A 9,422-nucleotide genomic window follows, 5' to 3' on the forward strand; every position below is an offset into this window, starting at 1 on the left:
AAAAAGGAGGGAATGAGGTGATGTGAACATGAGGGACTGAGATGGCTGAGTTGGGGGACAGACAGAGAGGGAGAACAATGAAATCGATATCTTGATAGAAGGACCAATTATGGGGTTAGAGAGAAACCTGGTGCTAGGGAAATTCCCAGGAATCCACATGGATGACCCAGTTAAGACTCTGAGCAATAGTGGAGAGGGTGCCTGAGCTGGCCTTCCCCTGTAATCAGATTCATAACTACTCTAATTGTCACCATAAAACCTACATCCAGCAACTGATGGAAGCAGAGGCAGGGAGCCACAGCAGAGCACTGGACTGAGCTCCTCGAGTTCAGCTGAGAGGGAGCAGGGACCACATGAGCTAAAGGGATCAAGATCATGATGGGGAAAACCACAGAGCCAGCTGATGGAGCTAGTGGGAACTCACTGACTCTGAACTTACAGCTGGGCAACCTGCAAGAGGACTGGACTTAGGCCCTCTGAATGTGGCTGATATGTTGGGGGGTGGCAATGGGACCAAGACTTATTTTGGGTGCATGTACAGGCTTTTTGGAACCCATTCCCTGTGGTGGGGCATCTTGCTCAGCCTTGATATGGTGGGGGTGGGAGGACTTGGTCCTGCCTCAGCATGGTGTGCCAGACTTTGTCAACTCTACAAGGGAGGCCTTACCCTCTCTGAGGAGTGGATGAGAGGAGGTGGGGGTGCAGGAGAAGGGGAGGGAGGGGAACTTGGGTTGTTATGTAGAATGAAAAAACTAAGAGCTATTTATTTAGTATGAGTGCATGTCTGTGTGTGATTGTGCATGTGTGTGCCCATGCCTGCCACATGTAGAGGTCAGAGGACAACTCACGGGAGTCAGTTCTCTCTTCCACCGCGAGGGCTCAGGAATCAAACTCAGTTGTCAGGCTTGGTGGCAGCACCCTTACCAGCTGAGTTGCTTCACTGTCTCCCAGTATCCCCCTTCTTATTTACCTAGCACTCCTGCAGAGACCTTTCCTTCTCCCAACTAATTCCCCATTTTGCTTTCATGTCTGTCAGTTACTTACTTACTTATTTTGTGACCAAAGTGGGTTTCATTAGGATGCTTACAGGAGGAAGGATGAGGTTTCTTTACAGGAGTGTAGACAGCTTACAATGGCTGCCCAACTGAAGATGTCTATCTGTCTTTCTCCCTCAGTCTTTAACTGTGTATAAACCCCGAGGCAGGGACTGGACCGTGTGAGCTGCTCTGCCCTGCAGGACAGGAAGCTTTTGGGCTCAGAGCTCGGCAGACCTTGTGCAGTGTGCAGACAGTCACAGCTGCTGTGAGCCCCAGTGCGTCAGAGAGGGTCACCCTTGTCGGCAGGCGTTAACAACGTGTTACTGGACATGTGTTCAGAGTCTACCTCCTGACGCTACTTTAATGGACATCAGGTTTTTATTGTGAAATGAGGATGAGGAAAAAAATTACTGCTTTAAATTGGTATTATTAATACCATGGCTTAAAATACACAATGCCAAAATTTATAAAAAGGGAGAAATTATCAAATTTCCAATCATACTAGGAAATATAATGCATGGTCTTTCAATTGCTTAGAGGTAGGACCAGGTCAGAACAGAGAAGCTCTGTACAAAACAAGGCCCAAACTTGGCTTAACCCCTGGAAGTCAGAGTCAAAGAAGCACACAGTGTGCCTTTTCTCTCAAGTGCACACGAAATCTTTACACAACTGGCAATGCCGCACTTATGAGCAAAGAGGCAGAAAATTCAAAATCTACGTTCTATATACAGAAGGCCAAGAGTTGCCCTGCTAATCTTGAAAAAAATAAATAAATCTGGACAACTTAAAACAGCCAGACACCAGGAGCTGGCATAAATCCTGCTGTGGTAATTAGGGCAGCTCTCGATGCAAGGATAAATAGTCCCACCATTCGAACAGAATAGAAACCCAGAAATAGATTTACACATAAATGGTCACTTCACATGTGATGAGATGCCCAGGCAGAATTGTGATGTTTAAAATAAGTGGTGCTTGGCTCAGAGGACACAGAGGAAAAAGTAAATTTTGACTTCAGATTTACATAAAATATATACAAAACGGAAGTCATAAATGTATTGGAAAACTAGACATGAAAGACTCTCCATATCTTTAGAAAACAATGAAGCATTTTCATGGTTAGAGTAAGAAGGATTTCTTAGACAGGACCTAAACTACAGATTCTGTTGTATTGGGAGTAAAACCTGAGCATCTCTAATCTGAAAATCCCAAATTTGGAGTCTCAAACCCTCCAAGTTCTGAAATGCAAGGAGGGCTGACAAGACATCACGGGTGGATAATTCCTCATGCGACAAGATGTGGTCAAAATGCAGGGGCACTAGAAAGACTATACAGTTAAAGCTTTACATGAAACAAGTGAAATACATGTGTAGGCCTGAAATCCCTTCCTTTTGATTTTTAGCTACGCATATATCTATATCTTATGTGTAAATATCACAAACTGAAAAATAAAACTCTGTTTCTCTGTGTTTTGGATATGGGCCATAGAACCTGTAATGATTCTTGTTAATCAAAACCCACTACTGAAAGATGAAAGGACAACTCACAGAATAGGGAAATTATCTGTAATGTGTATTGTAACACGTGTGTCTGACCTGGACTCATGTCTAGCACATACAAAGGGCTCCTACAGATAAACATGAAAAGGGAAGATGACTCAATTGTGGAATGATCCCCAAATATTAATAGGTATGCCAAAATGAGAATCCAAGTGGCTAATACATGTATAGAAAGACTATCAATTTCATTAACCATCAGCACCAAGATATGTAAGTTGAAATAGGTCTATAACCACAACAGTTCCATCTCAATGGTCATAATTGGTGGCTTTACAATGTAACTAGAACTCTCACAGTAGCTATGAACGTAAACTGGTATCAGCAATTTGGAAATGCTTTTAATTTGTGAATATTGCAAAGTCTACATTATGAGTTATCTAAAAGGTTTGTGTGAGCAAGTGGTGGGTCATGACACGGTGAAATTTTGGGACAACATGGTTGAGTGAAGGCCTCATGGTAAGGGGCTTTCTTTCTGTCAGCCCCAGACTTTGTGAAAAGGAGGGAAGGAGGAAGTCAGGCAGGAGCAGAGAGGACAGTGGTACAAGGTTCCTCACCATCTTGCAGTAACGGACTTTCTCCTCCCGTCTGTACTGAGAAGGAAGGAAATCATAACCATTCCAGAAGGAAAACAGAACTGAAGCTCCCTGGAGTTCAGCCTTAGTAAATATTACCCGGTGAAGTGGGGGGGGGGGGGTTGTCGTTGTTTGCTCTACTTGTTTGGCATGTGGATGGAGGGATGTGTTGCCTGCATGTCTGTCTGTCCCCTGCCTGTGAGCTTGCTGCTCACAAAGACTGGAAGAGGACGAACGATCCCCTGGAACGGGAGCTGCCGACAGTTGTGAGCTGCCATGTGGTACTGGGATTTGAACGCAGGACCTCTGCGAGAGCAGGCAATGCTCTTAACCACTGAGCCATCTCTCCATTCCTCTCAGAGTAGTGATTAAATCATTACTAAATTCTCTTTGACTGGAAAGTTTTAACAGTATCTCTCTCCAGTTCCTGTATTCTAACGTAGCACGAATGGGGCCTCCAGAGTCTACTCAATGTATTTTAGTATAAAATCAATCATCTGCTTCTGCTGTCCTTTTAAATAAAGAGCAACCCAGACCCGCACAATAAATTTCCAGCTAAGATTACCCCAGACAGAAGCAGCACCATCAGACTCTGAGACAGAGAGGAAGCAGGACCCAGAGTGACTCTCCGCTTGTCCCTTCTTCCTCACACGCCATCCCACTGTTCCCAATAGCACAGTATGGCTCTGACAGGCCTGGAGGGAAGGGGGCTGAGAAGTTGTGAGTTTGGAGAAAAGTGGAAGTTGTCATTGAAAGACTAGAACAAAACCTGGCGACAAGGAAGGCAGGCACCCGCTGGTTCCGGTCAATTAAGTTCTATGGCCAAAGACAGATGGAAGCATGAAGAGCCCCACGTGACAAGAACATGGGAGAAAAACAGGGAGGAAGTGCTAGCTGCCAAAGATAATGCTCCCGTGGGAGGCTAGACTTCTGTTTTTATACTCACAGGACTGGTTAAAACAAAACAAAACAAACAAAACCAAACAAAAACTGTCTGGACCATGAAAAAGACTTCCATGCAGATCCGTGAAGCTGAAACGGTGTCGACTCTAATGCGCATGTCTCTCCCCTCAGTCTCGACTCTAATGTGCATGTCTCTTCACTCAGTCTCAACTCTAATGTGCGTGTCTCTCCCCTCAGTCTTGACTCTAATGCGCATGTCTCTCCCCTCAGTCTCTACTCTAATGTGTATGTCTCTCCCCTCAGTCTTGACTCTAATGTGCATGTCTCTCCCCCCAGTCTTGACTCTAGTGCGCATGTCTCTCCCCTCAGTCTCTACTCTAATGTGCATGTCTCTCCCCTCAGTCTTGACTCTAATGCGCATGTCTCTCCCCTCAGTCTCTACTCTAATGCGCATGTCTCTCCCCTCAGTCTTGACTCTAATGTGCATGTCTCTCCCCTCAGTCTTGACTCTAGTGCGCATGTCTCTCCCCTCAGTCTCAACTCTAATGCGCATGTCTCTCCCCTCAGTCTTGACTCTAATGCGCATGTCTCTCCCCTCAGTCTCAACTCTAATGTGCATGTCTCTCCCCTCAGTCTTGACTCTAATGCGCATGTCTCTCCCCTCAGTCTCAACTCTAATGCGCATGTCTCTCCCCTCAGTCTCAACTCTAATGCGCATGTCTCTCCCCTCAGTCTCAACTCTAATGTGCATGTCTCTTCACTCATTCTCGACTCTAATGCGCATGTCTCTCTCAGTCTATCCCTCATTTGGAACCTGACTATTGAGCTGCTCATGGTACTACTAAATATAAGTGATAAGGGGTTATTGGGAGACCTGAGCTTCTGAGGCCTTTACACAAGCCGTGGTCAAGCAGCTAAGAGATTCATGTGTTGTGTATGTATATCTCCTGGCAAGCTCACACGGAGGCCACTGGAATATTCTAGTTCTTATTTTCAGCAGCTTATGTTCAAGTTTCCAAATGTCTGAACAAGAGATCAGTGAAGCAGTCATTATTTTGCCGGCAACTCCACATTAACAAACCACGTGGATTTCTAACAAGCTAAGATCGCAACTCTTTTTTTTCCTCTTTGAGGGAATGACAATGCAATGCCTTCTCTGGCTGCAACTTAAGTGGTCTTTAAAGACAGTGCTGGATTCTTCCGCCTGAGTGCTGGCTAATAGGAGTTTAAATGAGAAGAGGTGGGTGAGCAGAGCAGCCGTGCATGGGAAATCGGATGAACACTCACAATGCAGAATTTTCCACAGAAAACCACTCTAGCAGAGAGACTCAGGCCCAGGTCGAGTGCCAGAAGCTCGAAAGCTGCCCTGAGTGAGCCAAAGGTGTCTGAGGAAAGTCAGAGAAATATTATTAACGCTGTATTTCCAAACACATTTTGAATAAAGAAAACCACCATTTCTTCTTGTAGGAAGAAATTAATTTTCTTAAATTTAGATCCCGTATGCCAGTGCTTAGTCCTGAAGGCATGTGTGTACAACTTAGGTCAGCCCAAAGCGAGGAGCATCATGGAAGAGCTAGGAAAGCCACGGGAAGGATGGGAATTGCCAGCTCAGATTCCATTTCCCAGAGCACTGCGCATCCCCCGGTAGCATTTCCTATTAAAGGATACACTCAAAACATATTGGTGTTCAACTTGTCATCTAACTCTAGATTGCAGTGTGATGTCAGCTTCAGATTCTACCGATCAAGGTGAAAGGGACGTATCCTAACACTTCTCTCGTGTAAACTACTTTCTCAGTTACCTTCTGAGACTGTCCATAAAATATTAGTGGTTCCAGATCCACCAGTCCTGCGTGTTTCAGGACAGATGGACATAGCTGCACATAGGGCTGTGCTGTATCAAATAATACAGCAAACCATCAAGCCCTGGAAGTTTGCAAAGATGGGGAGGCAAAACCACATCTTTGCTCCCCAGGTCATTTTACAACAATCCTATTATACAGAGAATTTGAAATGATGCTGCTAAGAGCCACAGTGTGGGCTTCTCACACCCTCATTTATAAAAGGGGTTAAGGACGGTTGCAACCTCAGGTATGAGCACAGAGGAGGCTTCTCTGTAACTGCCTGATAAATGCTAATTATTATTTCTATCATGATTGCCATTTTTATTATTTCCGTTATTATTGCTCAGCAATTCCTTAAAAATTAGACAATTAGGAAATGTTGCTCTCGTTGGACAGATGGCCTCTGCTCATTTATCATGTGTATTTTGAAATTTAGCCAGAGCAGTGATAAGTTATGGTCTCTATTCTGGCGATCTTTGAGCCAGACCGCTATAATATTTTATTTTACAACATCCTTGAACGAATCCAGCAAGGCTGTTTATGGGTGCACAATGTTACAACTTCAACGTTGCTTTCCAAGGAACTGACTCTCTATATCCTAGACTAGTTGGGAGATAAATTCCAGGCACTCTGATGGAAACGGCTTTAAAACCCTTGTGCATATGGTGTTGGATCACTGTCTACCCAGGTTTCGCACTGTTGGGACACCTTGTCATCGGCTCTGTACTGATGTGTCAGATAAAGAACAATAAGAAAAGAAAAACAGTTCACAGTCAAATTCTTGCAGTGAGCAATACCCTTGGGCTGAGACCTGGAGGTCATTTTGAGGTCACGTGTCTTAGGGTTTGTGCACTTGCTGGCTCTCTTCTGTGCATTGATCAGCTTCCCAGCTGTGTTTTCTGTCTTCCGATGGACAATGCACAGACTCTTCCATTTTTTAAAACAAATTTACTTTTTGCAAATGAAATACATGTATTCAATGCATCTTGATCATATCCACCACAAATTCCTTTTCTGTGCCTCTCTCTAGGTTCCCCTACAACACATTGCCCCCCCTTCTCTGTTTTGTGTCTTCCTTTTTGATGTGCTACATTGAGTCTTATATACATCCCATATATACATGGGATGGCGTCATTCGCTAGGGCATGGGCAACCTACCATTTTGAAGTTATCACCTCAAAAGTGACTCTCATCCTTAACTGTGGGTAAGAAAAAAAAATCTCTTTTTTTTTCTTGAATAGTTTTTAAAATTTCTTTGAAAATGGCCAGATGGGAATATTTTACCATTTGGTTATAATAACATAGATGAAAAACAGACTGAACAATACTGGCTACGTACTTCAGTAGAAAGTCCACTTGTGGAACAAAACAACATCGCAGTTCAATCTTGATTATGTTTGTGTTGCTCACCATGGCAACTAGTGAAGTTAGACAGACCTGCACACTCACAGAAGGCAAATAGTGAAGTTAGACAGACCTGCACATTCAGAAGGCAAATAGTGAAGTTAGACAGACCTGCACACTCACAGAAGGCAAATAGTGAAGTTAGACAGACCTGCACATTCAGAAGGCAAATAGTGAAGTTAGACAGACCTGCACATTCAGAAGGCAAATAGTGAAGTTAGACAGACCTGCACACTCACAGAAGAGCTTTTGAAGCTTTAATCGGTGTGTGTGAGGCCAGGCACCACATTGCCTTCCTCCAGGTCTATCCTTCCCCACATCAGCACCAGCCTGTCAAAGTGCTCAATGTGTGCCAGGCCTGCCAGGATACATGGATGAGGCCATGGTCTCTGACCACGCCAGAGCTGCAGCCAGGCAGACAGAAGCGTTTCCACCTTTCTCTCCATCTTACTTCCCACACATTCTTCTAGCTTTAATTTGTCCTTTGTCATATATGAAGGAAACACGGAAAACTCATGCTGGCACAAGGCATCATGCCACCACAGTCCGCGGAAAAGAGAATGCCTCCTGCATCCAAGCTCTCACTGGTGTGCGCAACATTAAAGCTCACTTGAGCCCTCCAGTGTGTATAACATTAAATCAAAAGGGACCATACAAAATTATTTATCAGACCATGTGACGTTTCAAGCACTTCAAATTAGTGGCTTTACTAAAATGACAAGCACTCCCCTAGTGTTTCAAAACGAGACCTTTACTGATGCCTATAAATATTTTATAGGTAAAGAATATGAATTGTAAATTATATTAAATAAAGATTTAAAGCTGTTTTTCACTGCTCATGCTGAACCACCTTTGAATGAAAGCTCTCTGTGGTGGGTATCCATCCACCCACTCAGTCTGATCAGTCTTATTTCATGCCGGGTATGTCAGGGTGCAAAGATGACACGGTTTCTATACTATAGAGAAGAGCTTAGATTGACCTCCTTACTATGTTTGTGTGTCTGCCTACCTGTCCATTTGTCTGTTCATCCATCCACCCAGCCAGCCAGCCAGCCAGCCACGGATCTACCTGGTTTCGCTTTGCACTTCAGGCTGGTCTCGAACTCACTACCTGAGTGCTCCCAGGCTGGCCTCAAGCTCATGCAACCCACTTGACTTGGCCTCCCAAGTGCTGAGATTATATGCAGGAGCCATCTTGTCAGGCTTATAGCTAAGACCTTCAGTGCACAGTAACGGCCATGCGCAAAGTATCATTTGTTAAAATGTTAAAATCCAGAGCATAGCAGACACCATCTCCTGCCAGAACAAATATTTTCAATCCGTACTGTTTAGGAAGGAATAGCAGTTAGGATAAAGGAAAAGGAAAATAGAAAGCCCTTATTATTCATGAAACGGAGTAGGACCTTATCCTTTCTCATCTCATTGAAAATGGAAACAGAGTACCGACCCCCTCCAGTGAGAACGGTTAAGCGGTTCCAAAAGAAGGCATCAGTTTTGAATTGTTCCTCTCTGCATCAGCTCTAACTGCCCAGAGGAAGGGTTGTCCATAAGTAGTATTTCATCATTTCCCCTTCTGCCTGGGAAGTTAGAGAGGAGATCTAGGTTCTTGTCGCTCAGGCATCCCCTTGCAGACACCGTTTTTCCTCCAACAAACCGGCCAACCGCTGCACTCTCCGGGCAGAGAGTACAGTCAACGGCTTCCTACCTGTGTGGTTCAGGTCTGCCACAGCATCTATTGGGCCAACGGTCCCAATCCTAGGCCAACCTGCTGGGGAGCTTCGGAGGGCTCTCAGGAATAAAACGATCTGCCACGTGGCCCCGCCCACTTACAGATCACGTGTCTCCAGGCCTTGCCCACCAGCTCCCCAGCCTTCTCTCTGCAAGGCACATGATATGTGTGGGTTTCCTTCCATAGTTTAAAATCAATGGGGACATAAAAATAATTTAGAAGGTTTTTGTCTGTTCCTAGCTGAGAAGCTGTTGGCACTTGATGCGTGGTAGAGAAGGAGGAATGACTGTTCTTCAGGGGCCCGAGTTCTCAGAGGCGGTTCTAAGGCAGCAACAAATGGACCTTCGTTCAGAGGGAAAAGTGGCAGGGACAAAAGAG

The 9,422-nt window shown here is 44.7% G+C and overlaps 1 protein-coding gene across 1 annotated transcript in view; it reads right to left on the reverse strand.

Moving 5' to 3' along the window:
- Spata16 (spermatogenesis associated 16) overlaps positions 1-9,115 on the reverse strand; it is a 293,053-nt gene extending 283,938 nt beyond the window's left edge. Inside the window, exon 1 of the mRNA XM_048452627.3 lies at positions 9,021-9,115. The gene's annotated coding sequence lies outside the window, so the exon portion shown is untranslated. The remainder of the gene's footprint in view (positions 1-9,020) is intronic.
- Positions 9,116-9,422: the final 307 nt, after the last annotated feature.

This window comes from Myodes glareolus, chromosome 20 (assembly GCF_982192425.1).
Source record: "Myodes glareolus chromosome 20, mMyoGla1.1, whole genome shotgun sequence".
Taxonomy (NCBI): domain Eukaryota; kingdom Metazoa; phylum Chordata; class Mammalia; order Rodentia; family Cricetidae; genus Myodes; species Myodes glareolus.